The following is a 12,866-nucleotide window of genomic DNA, read 5'->3' as shown; positions in this document are numbered from 1 at the left end:
TATTCTTTTCCTGGGCATGTGGTCAAGCCTGACACTTGCTCCAGTTCCAGAGCAGGTTTGAATGCAAGAATCACTACCTAATTCCTGAGAAGTAGGAGTTGGTGGGAGGAGAAACATAGTGGGAAAGAGCGTCATATTTAGTCTACACCTTGATTTATACCTGCATTAAACACCAGCTGCATCCCTTACAGCTGCACCCTTCTTTCCACTCCTTTGTTTAGATTGGCATTGGTTGACAAGGTGGTATAGTAGTTGAGGATCCAGCCTCTGGGCTTGAAAACTGGCCCTACTGTTTATTATTCTGTGTGCATAGAGGAGGTTCCTTGGCTTCTCAATGATTTGTAAAATGAAATCAGCTCTCATCAAGCTGCTGCACACATGAAATGCACTAATGGTTTTTCCATAATTCCTGGCATATATATATAAACATATATACATTTCTTATACATATTTATAGATATAGTATGTATTACATATATTATGTATGATATACATACATTATAAATAGTACAAAACACGTACATGATCACAACAAGAAAGCCAAGGCACAAAAATGTATAAAAAATGTATAAAATGTATAAAAAGGCAGGGACAGAAAACACCTCTCAGTCCTAACTCATAATATTAATGGTTTTAACTCTCCAGTTAAGCATCATAGATTGTCCAGTTGGATCAAAAAGCAAGATCCTTCTATCTGCTGTATTCAAAAGACACAACTTGCCCACAAAAATAAACATTCTGAAAGTGAAAGGCTGGAATAAAATATATCAAGCAAATGGCCCCCATAAAGAGGCGGGAGTTACTATACTAATGTCAGATAAAATAGACTTTAAATTAAAATCAATGAGAAATGACAAAGAAGGTCACTGCATACTAATTAAGGAAACTCTCCTTCAGGTGGATATTATGATTTAAAACATGTACTCACCAAATAATGGAGCACCAAAATTTATACAAGAAATGCTACTTTCCCTCAAATCTCACATAGATCCAAAGACATTAATTGTGGGGGATTTTACTACACTAATATCCCCACTAAATAGATCCACCCAGCAAAAACTCACCAGATAAACTACAGATCTTAAAATCTGCATAGATCAACTAGTCCTAACCAACATCTACCGAATATTTGACCCAGTCCAAACAGAGTACACCTTCTTCTCAGCAACACATGGAACATGAACCATATTTAGGCCACAAAGCAAATCTGTCCAAATTCAGAAACATTGAAATTATACCCTGCATTCTCTCAGACCACAAGGGAATAAAATTATAATTCAATACCAAAAGCCACCAAAGTAAATACTGTAACACATAGAGGCTGAACAACACAATTTTGAACCACCAGTGGGTCATGGAAGAGATTAGAAAGGAAATTCAAATGTTCATGATATTCAAAAAAAATGATCACACAAATTACCAACTCCTCTAGGACACAGCAAAGGCAGTATTCAGAAGCAAGTTTATAGCTCTGAGTTTGCACATTACCAAATTGGAAAAATCTGAAACCAACAATTTAATGAGGCAACTAAAGCTCTTTGAAAAAAGAACAACAAGCCAAACCCCAATCCAGTAGATGGAAGCAAATAAAATTAAATCCGAATTAAATGAATTAGAGTACAAAAAAGAACTATAGAAAGAATTAACAAAACAAAAAGATGGCTCTTCAAAAAATAAAATTGACAGACCCTTAACAAATCCTATGGAATGGAAAAAAGGAGAACACATTCACATAAACAAACTCAAGAGAGGACAGTGGAAATATAACTACAGAAACAGCCAAGATTCATAATATATAAGGGGATACTTCTCAAACCTTTATACTAATAAGTTTGAGAATCTAAAAGATACGGACTAGTTTCTAGCAAATATTGACATGCCCAAACTTAACCAAGATGATTTAAAACAACAGACCCATATGAAGCATCGAAATAGAGCAGCAATAAGAGACCTCCCACCCAAGAAAAGTCCAGGACTGGATGGATTTACAGCTCAATTCTACAAGGCCTTCAAAGCAAAACTCACACCAATACTTCTCCACCTCTTTAATGACATTCAAAGCAAAAATTCACTATCACACTCTTTTTATGAAACCAGCATAACCCTCATCCCCAAACCAGGCAGGGACTCATCAAAAAAGAGAACTATAGACCTATTTTTTGATGATTATTGACAGAAAACTTCTCAACAAAATGTTGGCCAATCGACTTCAACAAGTCATGAAAAGAATCATACACCATGATCAAACAGGATTCATTTCAGGGATGCAAATCTGGCTCAATATATGCAAAGCAATATAATTCATCACATTAACAAGAGCAAGGATGAGAACAACATAGGTATCTCAATAGATGCAAAAAAAAACATTTGACAAGATCCAACACCCCTTTATGATGAAGGTTTTGGAAAAACTATGAATCCGTGGAACATACATCAAAATAATAAAGGCTATATATGACAAACCTGCAGCCAGCATTATACTTAATGGTGAAATATTAAAGCCATTTCCTCTAAATTCAGGAATGAGACAAGAGTGTCGACTCTCCCCACTCCTCTTTAAACTAGTATTAGAATGCCTAGCTACAGCAGTAAGACAAGATGCAGACATAAAGGGGACTCAAATAAGGAAGAATGTGTAAAGCTCTCCCTCTTTGCAGATGACATGATCTTGTATTTAAAGAATCCCATGGACTTCCCTCCCAAGTTACTTGAGCTGATCAGAAACTTTGGCAAAGGAGCAGGGAATAAAATTAACCCTATAAATCAATGACTTTCCTGTATGCCAATAATGAGAAGAACACGGTTGAAATTAGGAAAACACCCCCTTTTATAATAGTTCCACAAAAAATAAAATAGTAGGAATGAACTTAACAAAAGAGGTGAAGGAGCTCTATGACAAAATCTTTAAAACCTGAGAAAGGAAATTAAAGCAGAACTAAGCAAGGGGAAAAACCTCCCATGCTCCTGGATTGGGAGGATTACATCGTGAAAATGACAATACTGTCAAAGGCTAAGTACAAATTCAATGAGATACCTATTAAAATTGCAACCTCATTCTCCAATGAAATAGAAGAGGCAATCTAAAAATTCATATGGAACAATAAAAGTCTCTGAATAGCAAAAAAAAAAAAAAAATCCTGAGTAGAAAGAACAGTGCTGGAGGAAGATAAATACCAAAATTCAAACTCTACTACCATAGAAAACTCTACTCTACTCAAACTCTACTCAAATTCTACTCTACCATAGAAATCCAAAGAGCTTGTACTGGCACAAGACCCAACCTGAGGACCGATGGAATAGGACTAAAGACCCAGAAATGAACGCACAGACCTATAGCCACCTAATTTTCAGTAAGGGAGCTAAAGAACTATATTGGAAAAAATATAGCCTTTTCAGTAAATGGTGTTTGCAAATAGGGCCACTTGCAGGTGGTCGGTGGCAGTTTCATAATTGACAAAAAAAGCAAGTTACCAAAGCAGAACCAGCAGTTTTTGTTTTTGTTTTAAACGAACTAGGACAAAGTTTAGGGGTGTCCCAGGAGCAGACTCACGTTGCCCCATATTTTTTCTGGAAAATAAAACCAATTACAAATACGGCAAGCAAAAGCAAAAGCAAAATGAGACACAGACAGACACGATTATACACAGAATGAGGAGGGATCCCAAAACCAAAAGTTACTTTTTAAGCAAGCCCCCGTCCAACTAGGACTGCTAGGACTGGTGGAATCGAGGGGTCCAGGCGTCCCTGGAACTCCGCAGCCGTAGGGGACTCTGCTGTGTCCAGCCTCACACTACTTTTGGCCTCACTCTGGCGCCTTCTCCCTTCTCTACCTAGGTCCACCGTGCTTACCTCGAGGCTTTTCTCGGAACTTCTCTCCAACAGCTAAGTGCCCACATACTGTCCTCCTGGCCAGGGACTTCAAACCCCCTCAGCTCTATCCTGGACAAGCCCCCATTAAATGTAGTAAGAAGACCCCCTACTCAGGGCAGGCAAGCCCACCTAATCTTCCAGAGTGACAGACTCTACTGCAACAAAGTTGTTAATAAGGAAGCAACTTTATTGAGGTTCCTACACTGACCAGCCAGGGCCTCAGCACAGGCTCGGGAGCTGATACTGTGACCCTGAGCGGCCCCCATTCTTTGGTTTGTAAAGACAAAATCCATGAGGTCGAGCCTGGTCATGCGCAGGTGACCAATGGGATCGTAACACACACAAAGGATTGTATGGTCATACCAGACCACACACAGATGGCCAATAGGTGGAGTTTACTGTAAGCATGTGCAAAAGGCAGGGTTTACCATAAAGCACGTGGTGTCACCAGTTGGAGCCAGATTACAACCTACCTGTTTTATGTGTCAGTCTTTCACTGAACAATCAAGGTGGGTTAGGTTGTTAAGGGGAGGGGAGCATAGAGGCATTCTTTCCATTCCAAGAACTGTGCTGGTTGGAGCCAAGGTCGAGTTAACCTTGTTTAGAGGGTTTTTTTCCCTAAAATCCCCAAAACAAAGGCAAAGCCTGGAAAGAAGCTGTCCCAGATCGAGTCTCCTCTCAGGGCCTACTTCTGTATATATGTGAGAATATAAATAGAAAACTTGAAGGGATAGGTTGGGTTGGGATAAGGGAAGGAAGAAAAGTGGAAAGTTTGACAATGATCCAGATGTATTGTACATTGAAGTGTACATACACTCTATTCAACATACATACATACACTCTATTCAACACTGACATGATGAAGCAAAACCCTTTGGACTACTAGCTAAAGATTTAAAAAGTTTTGTTTTAATATTAAGAGACCAGAAGCATAAACCTTTAAAGATAAATAAGAGGATAGCATTGACATATTGTTGAGGCTGTGCTCTTTACCATACAAAATTTAATAAGTGTCAAGTCTGCTGCAAATATAAATTTTATTTGCCAATTCTTTTTGCAAATTGCTTAAAATATAAAGAAAGAAATTCCAATATCTCTTCACTTCCAAAAAAAATCTTATAGACCTTTAGGTTTCTCAGTTGTTTCTAAATATCTTAATGTAATGCACTATTGAAACTAATTTCATTCCACATTTAAATTTAAATTTAAAATCATTAAAGTCTTTTAAAAAGCGCTCACTCCAGCACAGGTATGGATAAATAACTGATGTGGTCAGAAGCAGAATTATTCAGAAGACTGTAAATGGATGCTTACCTAGTTTCCACTCTGCTGGATCATAGAATACAAACTGTCCTAATTGAAAAAATTTAGCTTTCCCAGGTTTTCTGCATATATATACTCCATCAATATTTTGTTATTAGAGGATTATTCAAGATTAGCTATATGTTGATTGATAATGACTGAGCATGACAGAAAGGTGAGGGAAATCCATCTACACTTCAGTGAGGTTCTGACTTGGTGTTTCACAAAGTGTTATGAAAGCTCTCCATGAGAAATCTAGCAGCTGCATTTCTAAAAAGTTCTTGTGTGCTTACACTTTCTGATACTATCAATTCAAGTACTTCTCCTTGGAGTTCCATACTATTCAGTGATGCTGTATTAGCTCCTTGTTTTGCAGACTGGTCTTGGTGATGAAATTTGTGCTTTTCAAAATTGCTCCCCTAATTCCATCCATAAAATGTGGGCAAAAATTATCTGAAAAAAATTGTATCTATTAATAGTGCATATACTTTTATTTTTCATTACAAACATAGAATGTAGTAAAAATTTTCATAGCAATTACTCTGTACTAGGTTGTGGGCAGATTCTAATGTAAGTAATATGCTGTGTTCACATAGAGAATTTGACTATCCAAAGTGTAATATGCCTCTGGTCCTAAAACCAATACCTTACTGATGTGACAAATACAACTTCCTATAAGTACAGAAATTTTCCTCGTATCTTTTTAATATATATTTTTATTGTAAAGATACTGTACTGAGGGGTTACAGTTACATAAGTAAGGTAATGAGTACATTTCTCATTTTTTCTCTATTGTCGTTCATAGGGCTTGAACTCTGGGCCTGAGTGCTGTTCCTCAGTTCTACAGCTCAAGGCTAGCACTCTACCACTTCAGCTACAGCGCCACTTCCTGGTTTTTGGTGGTTTATTGGAGATAAGAATTTCTTGGGTGCTGGGAAGGTGGCTCAGTGGTAGAGCGCTTGCCTTGCATGCCTGAGGCCCTGGGTTCAATTCCTCAGCACCACATAAGCAAAAAGAAAAAAAGCCTGAAGTGGCGCTGTGGCTCAAGTGGTACAGTGCTAGCCTTGAGCTGAAGAGCTGAGGGACAGCGCCCAAGCCCAGAGTTCAGGCCCCACAACTGGACCCCTCCCTCCAAAAAAAAGAATTTCTCACACTTTCCTGCCCAGTCTGGCTTTAAATCAGATCCTCAGATCTCAGCCTCCTGAGTAGCTAGGATTAGAGGCCTGAGCCACCAGCGCCCAGCATGAGTACATTTCTTATTGAGCACCCTCTCCTTTGTTTTTCCCCTACCATCCCTTCTTTTCACACTTCCCCAACTCATCCCTCCACCCCCTCTTTGATAGAGTGTCTTGTGCAGTTCATTATTACAATGGGTCAACCTGTATCCTTTCTTCATATCTTAAATGAAGAAATGCTGGCTTGATTTTTGCTGATTCTACTTATGTAAACACATGTAAAATCACTCACCAAGTCCAAGAGCACATCATTTTTTGTCAGTTGGTATAGTTGTGTTCTACACATTTATTGACAGGTTACAAATTATTCTCAAACTTTAATACATTAAAAATACTTTCTTCTTTTCTTATTTTCTTGGCCAGGAAATCAGCCAGACCTCAGCCAGCATTTCTCTCATAGGACTTTTCACATGGGTTGGTTAAATGTTGATCTGAGGTCCAGTCTTCTGAGGACTCTTTCATCTGCTTGGGAATTGATGCTGGCTGTTTGAAAAGAGCTCAAGGAAGGATGCCATTTAGAGCCTTATAATTTTATTATTTTTATTGTGAGAATACCGTACAGAGGAGTTATAGTTACATGGGCAACATAATGAGTACATTTCTTATCAAGCATAGTTGTCTTCTCTTTCTTTCCCCTTTCCATCCCTTCCCATCTTCCCACCCACACCTGGTCATCTCCCCACCCACCAAAGTTGTAAAGCTCATTTTTCGACAAAACAACATTGAGATTCCACCTCACCCCAGTTAGAATGGTTATAATAAAGAACTCTAATAACAAAAGATGCTGGAGGGAATGTTGACAGAAGAGTACTTTTGTACATTGTTGGTGGGAGTGTAAACTTGTTTAACCACTTTGGAAAGCAGTATGGAGGTTCTTCAAAAGACTCCACATAGAGCTGCCTTATGACCCAGAAATCCCACTTTTGAGCATTTACCCAAATGATCACAAACAAGACCATACTAAAACTACCAGCACAACTATGTTTATTGCAGCATTATTTACCATAGCTAAGATATGGAACCAACGCAGATGCCCCTCAGCAGATGAATGTATCAAGAAATTGTGGTATATATACACAATGGAATTCTATGCCTCCATCAGAAAGAATGACATTGCCACATTTGTTAGGAAGTGGTAAAACTTAGAAAAAATTATATTAAGTGAAGTAAGCCAGGCCCAAAGAAACATAGGTTCCATGGTTTCCCTTATTTGCAATAACTAGTATATGTCTGAGTCAAGCAGAAAAGGTCAGATAAGTTGATGTTAGGGGAATGAACCCCAAGATAAGTATTCAAATGTTTTTTTTGGTTTTTTGACTTTCATGAAATTGTTTCTAACATATTTATAAGATGATTTCTATGTTGCTTTGTATGTTCCTCCCCCACGGTATAACCCCTGCTTTCACTGTATTGATGTAGGTATAATTTTTGGAGGGGAAGGGAAAAAACAAATCATTTAACTAGGGATATAGGTGGACCCATTGCAACAATGAGATATATAACTTTATTTTTTTACCAGGGCATTTTCCTGCTACTTTGGTTGTTGAGAATGTCTGTAAGAGCAAGCATTCTGTAGGGAGCTGGGAAACACGATATGTTCTTTACTTACTGAGATTTCTGAGTGACTTGTACTGCATTTTGCAAGTCAAATCTGTCAAAACCTACCAGTTTTAAGAGATAAGAGGAGTGGTAAAAGAACTAATAGAGACAAATACATTTTCAACATATTTTGTTTCAAATATTCCATCTAAGGCATATTCAACAACTAGTGAAACTTGTGTTGGCTGTAAATATGTGTCTTTCTCCATGTGTGCATGTATACATGTGTATATGTATGTGTGAATTTATGTGTATAGTAACATACGTGTGTACATATATAAGGGCATATGCATACATATATGCATATATAAATAAATATACATATGCAAATATATGTACATATATATAAATCAGTGTTCAGTGATTTAATCAATAGTTCCCAGCACATTGTCATTCTCACAAAGTGTACATGATAAACTGCTCTGAGGAGCTGTGCTCTATGATGGGTATCCTTTGTTCTCACTTGCCCCATTACCTTGTTTTTCATCCCTGTGAACAACTTCGGTCTACTTACCATAGGATAGCTTTGTTTTCATTACATGTAGTTACTTACTGATAATCAAAGAAAAAGGTTGTTTGTAAAAGAAAAAGAACTTTTAAGTCACAAGATAAAATATCTTATCTATCCCAATGATTCCTTTGAGATAAAATTTATAATAGAAGTAAAAGTGAAAAGGAATTCCTAGATCTGTTGTTTTGCCATTTAGAATGGCAAAGAATAATATCACGTCACTCTTAGAATTCTTAAAGAATGCAAGGGAAACTGTTGGTCCCTATCATGTTCCCACAAAACCAGTGGATCCTGAAGGATAAAAGACCAGCAGAAATTCTAAGTAGCAGACATGGAGTATGAAAGAGAAAGACTATGAATGAAAAACGGTGAAAGAGAGAAGTACCATAATACTGAAAGTACATAACAGATAAACAAGAGCTGTATGAGAATATTCATACTGCTATCTTTAGACTCTACATGTACATTTGAAGGTATTTGATGTATGATAACCCATCAACATAAAATTTAAAATGATTTTGATAAAAAATAAAAATGATGAGTCCCTGCCTGGTTTTTGGATGAGATAGCTTCATAGAATGTGTTCGGTAGTGAACTTTCTCTTTCAATTTCATTGAAGAGTTGGAGGAGTATTGGTGTGAGCTCTGCTTTGAAGGCCTTGTAGAATTCCACTGTAAAACCATCTGGTCCTAGACTTTTCTTAGATGGGAGGTCTCTTATTGCTGTTTCTATTTCAGTGCTTGATATGGGCCTGGAACAACTTGGAAAAAATTATATTAAGTGAAGTAAGCCAAGCCCAAAGAAACATAGGTGCCAGGGTTTCCCTCATTTGCAATAGTTAGTATATGTATGAGTCAAGCATAAAAGGTCAGATAAGGTGATGTTAGGAAAATGAACCCTAAGATATGTATTTAAATGTTTTTTTTCTTTCATGCATTTGTTTCTAACTCATTTATATGATTATTTCTTTGTTGCTTTGTATGTCCCTCCCCCACAGTATAACCCCTGCTTTCACTGTATTTGATGTCAGTATAATTTGTGGAGGGGAAGGGGAAAAACAAGTCGTTTAAATAAGGATGCAGATGGACCCATTGCAACAATGAGAAGTACAAGTTGTCATGTCGAAAATGAACTTTACAACTTTGGTGGGGGGTTGGGGGGAGGACTGGGTGAGGGGGGGAGGCTTGGAAGGAATGGGAAGGGGAAACAAAGGAGGAGGCTACAATGCTTGATAAGAAATGTACTCATTATCTTGCCCATGTAATTGTAACCCCTCTGTACAGTTTTTTCACAATAAAAAATAAAAAATAAATAAAAATAAAAATGACTCAGAAGAAATTATAAGTGCAAATACAATTTTCCCAGAAGAAATTTCTCAGAGATATTTCATGACTTTGAAAAGGATAAAGTGGCTGAAGTTAGTATAAATTTAGAAGTATGACAATTCACAAAAATATAAAAAGATATTCATATATTTCATTATATAACCCAAAGCAGAAAGCAAATGTTGTTTAGATGATTTTTTAAAACACAGTCTTTCAGGAGCTGGGAAGGTGGCTCAATGGTAGAGTGCTTGCCTTGCAATGCATGAGGCCCTGGGTTTGATTTCTCAGCACCACAGAAGTAGAAAAAGACGAAGGCTCAAGTGGTAGCGCTAGCCTTGAGCTGAGGGACAGCACCCAGGCCCCAGAGTTCAAGCCCCATGACCAACAAAATAAAAATCAACAAAACAATGCTGGGTGCCACAGCTCACGACTATAATCCTAGCTATGCAGGAGGCTGAGTTCTGAGGATCACAGTTCAAAGCCAGCCTGGACAGGAAAGTCCGTGAGACTTATCTCTAATAAACCACTAGAAAACCAGAGTGGCACCATGGCTCAAGGGGTAGAGAGCCAGCCTTGAGCTGAAGAGTGCAGGGACAGCGCTCTGGCCCAGAGTTCAAGCCTCACGACTGACAAAAACAAAAAACACAGGAGGTGAAGGGTAAACAAAGGAGGAGGTTGCAATGCTTGGTAAGAAATGTATGCATTATCCTGCCCATGTAATTGTAACCCCTCTGTACAGTATGTTCTCAAATAAAATAAAATAAAATATTTTAAAAAAAACCACAAAAACAGTCTCTCACTTTTGTGGTCTCAACTCTGTAATACCACCGCTTCAGATGAGGGCTAAGATTTTGGGTGTGGACATTTTTCATCCCTCCTGATTCAGACTGTACTTGATAATTTTTTTAATAAATATTTTGTTCTTAATTTTCTTCTTTGTAAACTCACATGCACCTATAAAAAATCTTTGGCCATCCCAGTAAGCTTCTCAAAGTACCTCCTGATGACGACTTATAAACAGTTGTATTATATTACAAAAAGGGAAACAATGCAACAAATAAAGAAAACCGAAAATTAAATATTAATGATTAATAAAATTAAAAAAAACAATTACCAGTGTTTTCAGTATTTGAAGTGTTCTACATATTAGATTTTACTATTTTCTCATATTCCTGTGCATTTAAAACTGGCCAAGATTATGATGTTCAAACAGAGGATTTTGTTTGGGTTTTTATTTTGGGTCCGGTCGTGGGCCTGAACTCTGAGTCTGGGCACTGCCCCTCAGCTCTTCAGCTCAAGGCTAGTTCTCTACCACTTGAGCCACAGCACCACTTCTGGATTGTTTTTTTGCTTATGGGTGCTGAGTAATCGAACCCAGGACCTCAAGCACGCAAGGCAAGCGCTTTACCACTGAGCCAACTTCCCAGCCCTTTAAAAAGAGTTTTATAGGCTATGAGTAGTCTTTAAAGTTATCCACGAAGATTACTTTTTATGGTTCATCTCATCATTTGTATATGGCTTATATCATCATTTGTTCCTCACTAACATGTAAAGTAAGGAAGCCCTAAAAATTTAACAGAAACTATGTAGTTAACAAAGTCTTAACTCTTCACTCTGCTTCTTTACGCAAAGACTTTGCAACTTCTTATTGGTAATGTTTCTATAAACTCTGAAATGTACATAATTAGTACCATATGTCTGCTACCATAAACCTTAAATACTTTATAGAAAAGTTTATGACCTGCCAAACAGTCCTAATTTTGCCATATATAAGCAAATACCCAAAATTAAATACATTTAACACTTTTAACAAACCTTAACACTTGCTGCAGTGTTCATTATGACAGGTGCCTTGTATAGAATAATTGAATTCCTTCTCCTACACATCTCTTGAACAACAAATATCTGGAATTATTTTGTTTTTGACATGCCAATCTTGACTTTCTTCTTAAATGTGTGCTTACGTAAGAAATACATGGTACTAACAGTTTGTTGTATTGCTAAAAAAAAAGAAATACATGGTTCTAAAATTTCACAAGAAATCTTTTGAGCTTACTTTTTTTGAATTGTCTAGTTTAAGAAAATCAATTACACTTTACATATAAAAAATGTTCTGTGCTCAATTAGGCAGCAAATACGCTAAAATTGGAACAATACAGAGATTAGCATGGCCCCTGAGCAAGGCTGACACGCAAATTAGTGAAATGTTCCATTTTTGCAACAACAGATGCTGGAGAGTATGTGGCTACAGGGACTCTACTGCATTCTTGGTGGGAGTGTAAACTTGTTCAACCACTTTGGAAAGCAATATGGAGGCTCATCAAAAGACTCCATATAAAGCTCTCCTATGACCCAGCAATCCCACTTTGGGGCATTTACCCAAATGATCACAAACAAGACCATACTAAAACTACCAGCACAACTATGTTTACTGCAGCATTATTTACAATAGCTGATATAGAGCCAACCCTGATGCCCCTCAGTGGATGAATGGATCAAGAAAATATGGGTGTATATACACAATGGAATTCTATGCCTCCATCAGAAAGAATGGTATCGCCCAATTTGTTAGGAATTGGAAAGTCTTGGGAAAAAAATTTATTAAGTGAAGTAAAACAAGTCCAAAGAAACATAGGTCCCATGGTTTCCCTTATTTTCAATAACTAATATATGTCTGTGATAAGCAGAATACATCAAAAGCTATGTGCATATGAGCAGATAAGATGATATTAAGGGAAATGAACCCTAAGATAGGGACACAAGTATTTGTTTACTTTCTTGTTATTGTTTCTAATGTACTTATGATGTGTGATGTGATTTTTTTTGTTTCTGTATATGTTCCTCCCCCACACTATAACCCCTGTTTTCATTGTATTTGAAGTTGGTAAACCAACATCCTGTGCATACGTTTCTCTAATTTGGCGAGGGGAAGGGAAATACAAAATGGTTAAATAGGGATACAGGTTAACCCATTGTAACAATGAGATGCACAAGACACTCTGTTGAAAAATGAACTTTACAATT

General features: G+C 37.3%; 1 non-coding gene across 1 annotated transcript; it reads left to right on the top strand.

Moving 5' to 3' along the window:
• Window positions 1-11,957: 11,957 nt before the first annotated feature.
• On the top strand, window positions 11,958-12,061 carry LOC138824126 (U6 spliceosomal RNA). The gene has a single exon (XR_011371008.1). It is a non-coding gene; the product is annotated as a U6 spliceosomal RNA (small nuclear RNA).
• Window positions 12,062-12,866: the final 805 nt, after the last annotated feature.

The sequence above is a fragment of the Dipodomys merriami genome, unplaced genomic scaffold, assembly GCF_024711535.1.
Source record: "Dipodomys merriami isolate MVZ:Mamm:240054 unplaced genomic scaffold, mDipMer1.0.p SCAF_1262, whole genome shotgun sequence".
Classification (NCBI taxonomy): Eukaryota; Metazoa; Chordata; class Mammalia; order Rodentia; family Heteromyidae; genus Dipodomys; species Dipodomys merriami.
Note: the sequence above shows the minus strand (reverse complement) of the source record. Positions and strands in the feature narration are given on the sequence as shown.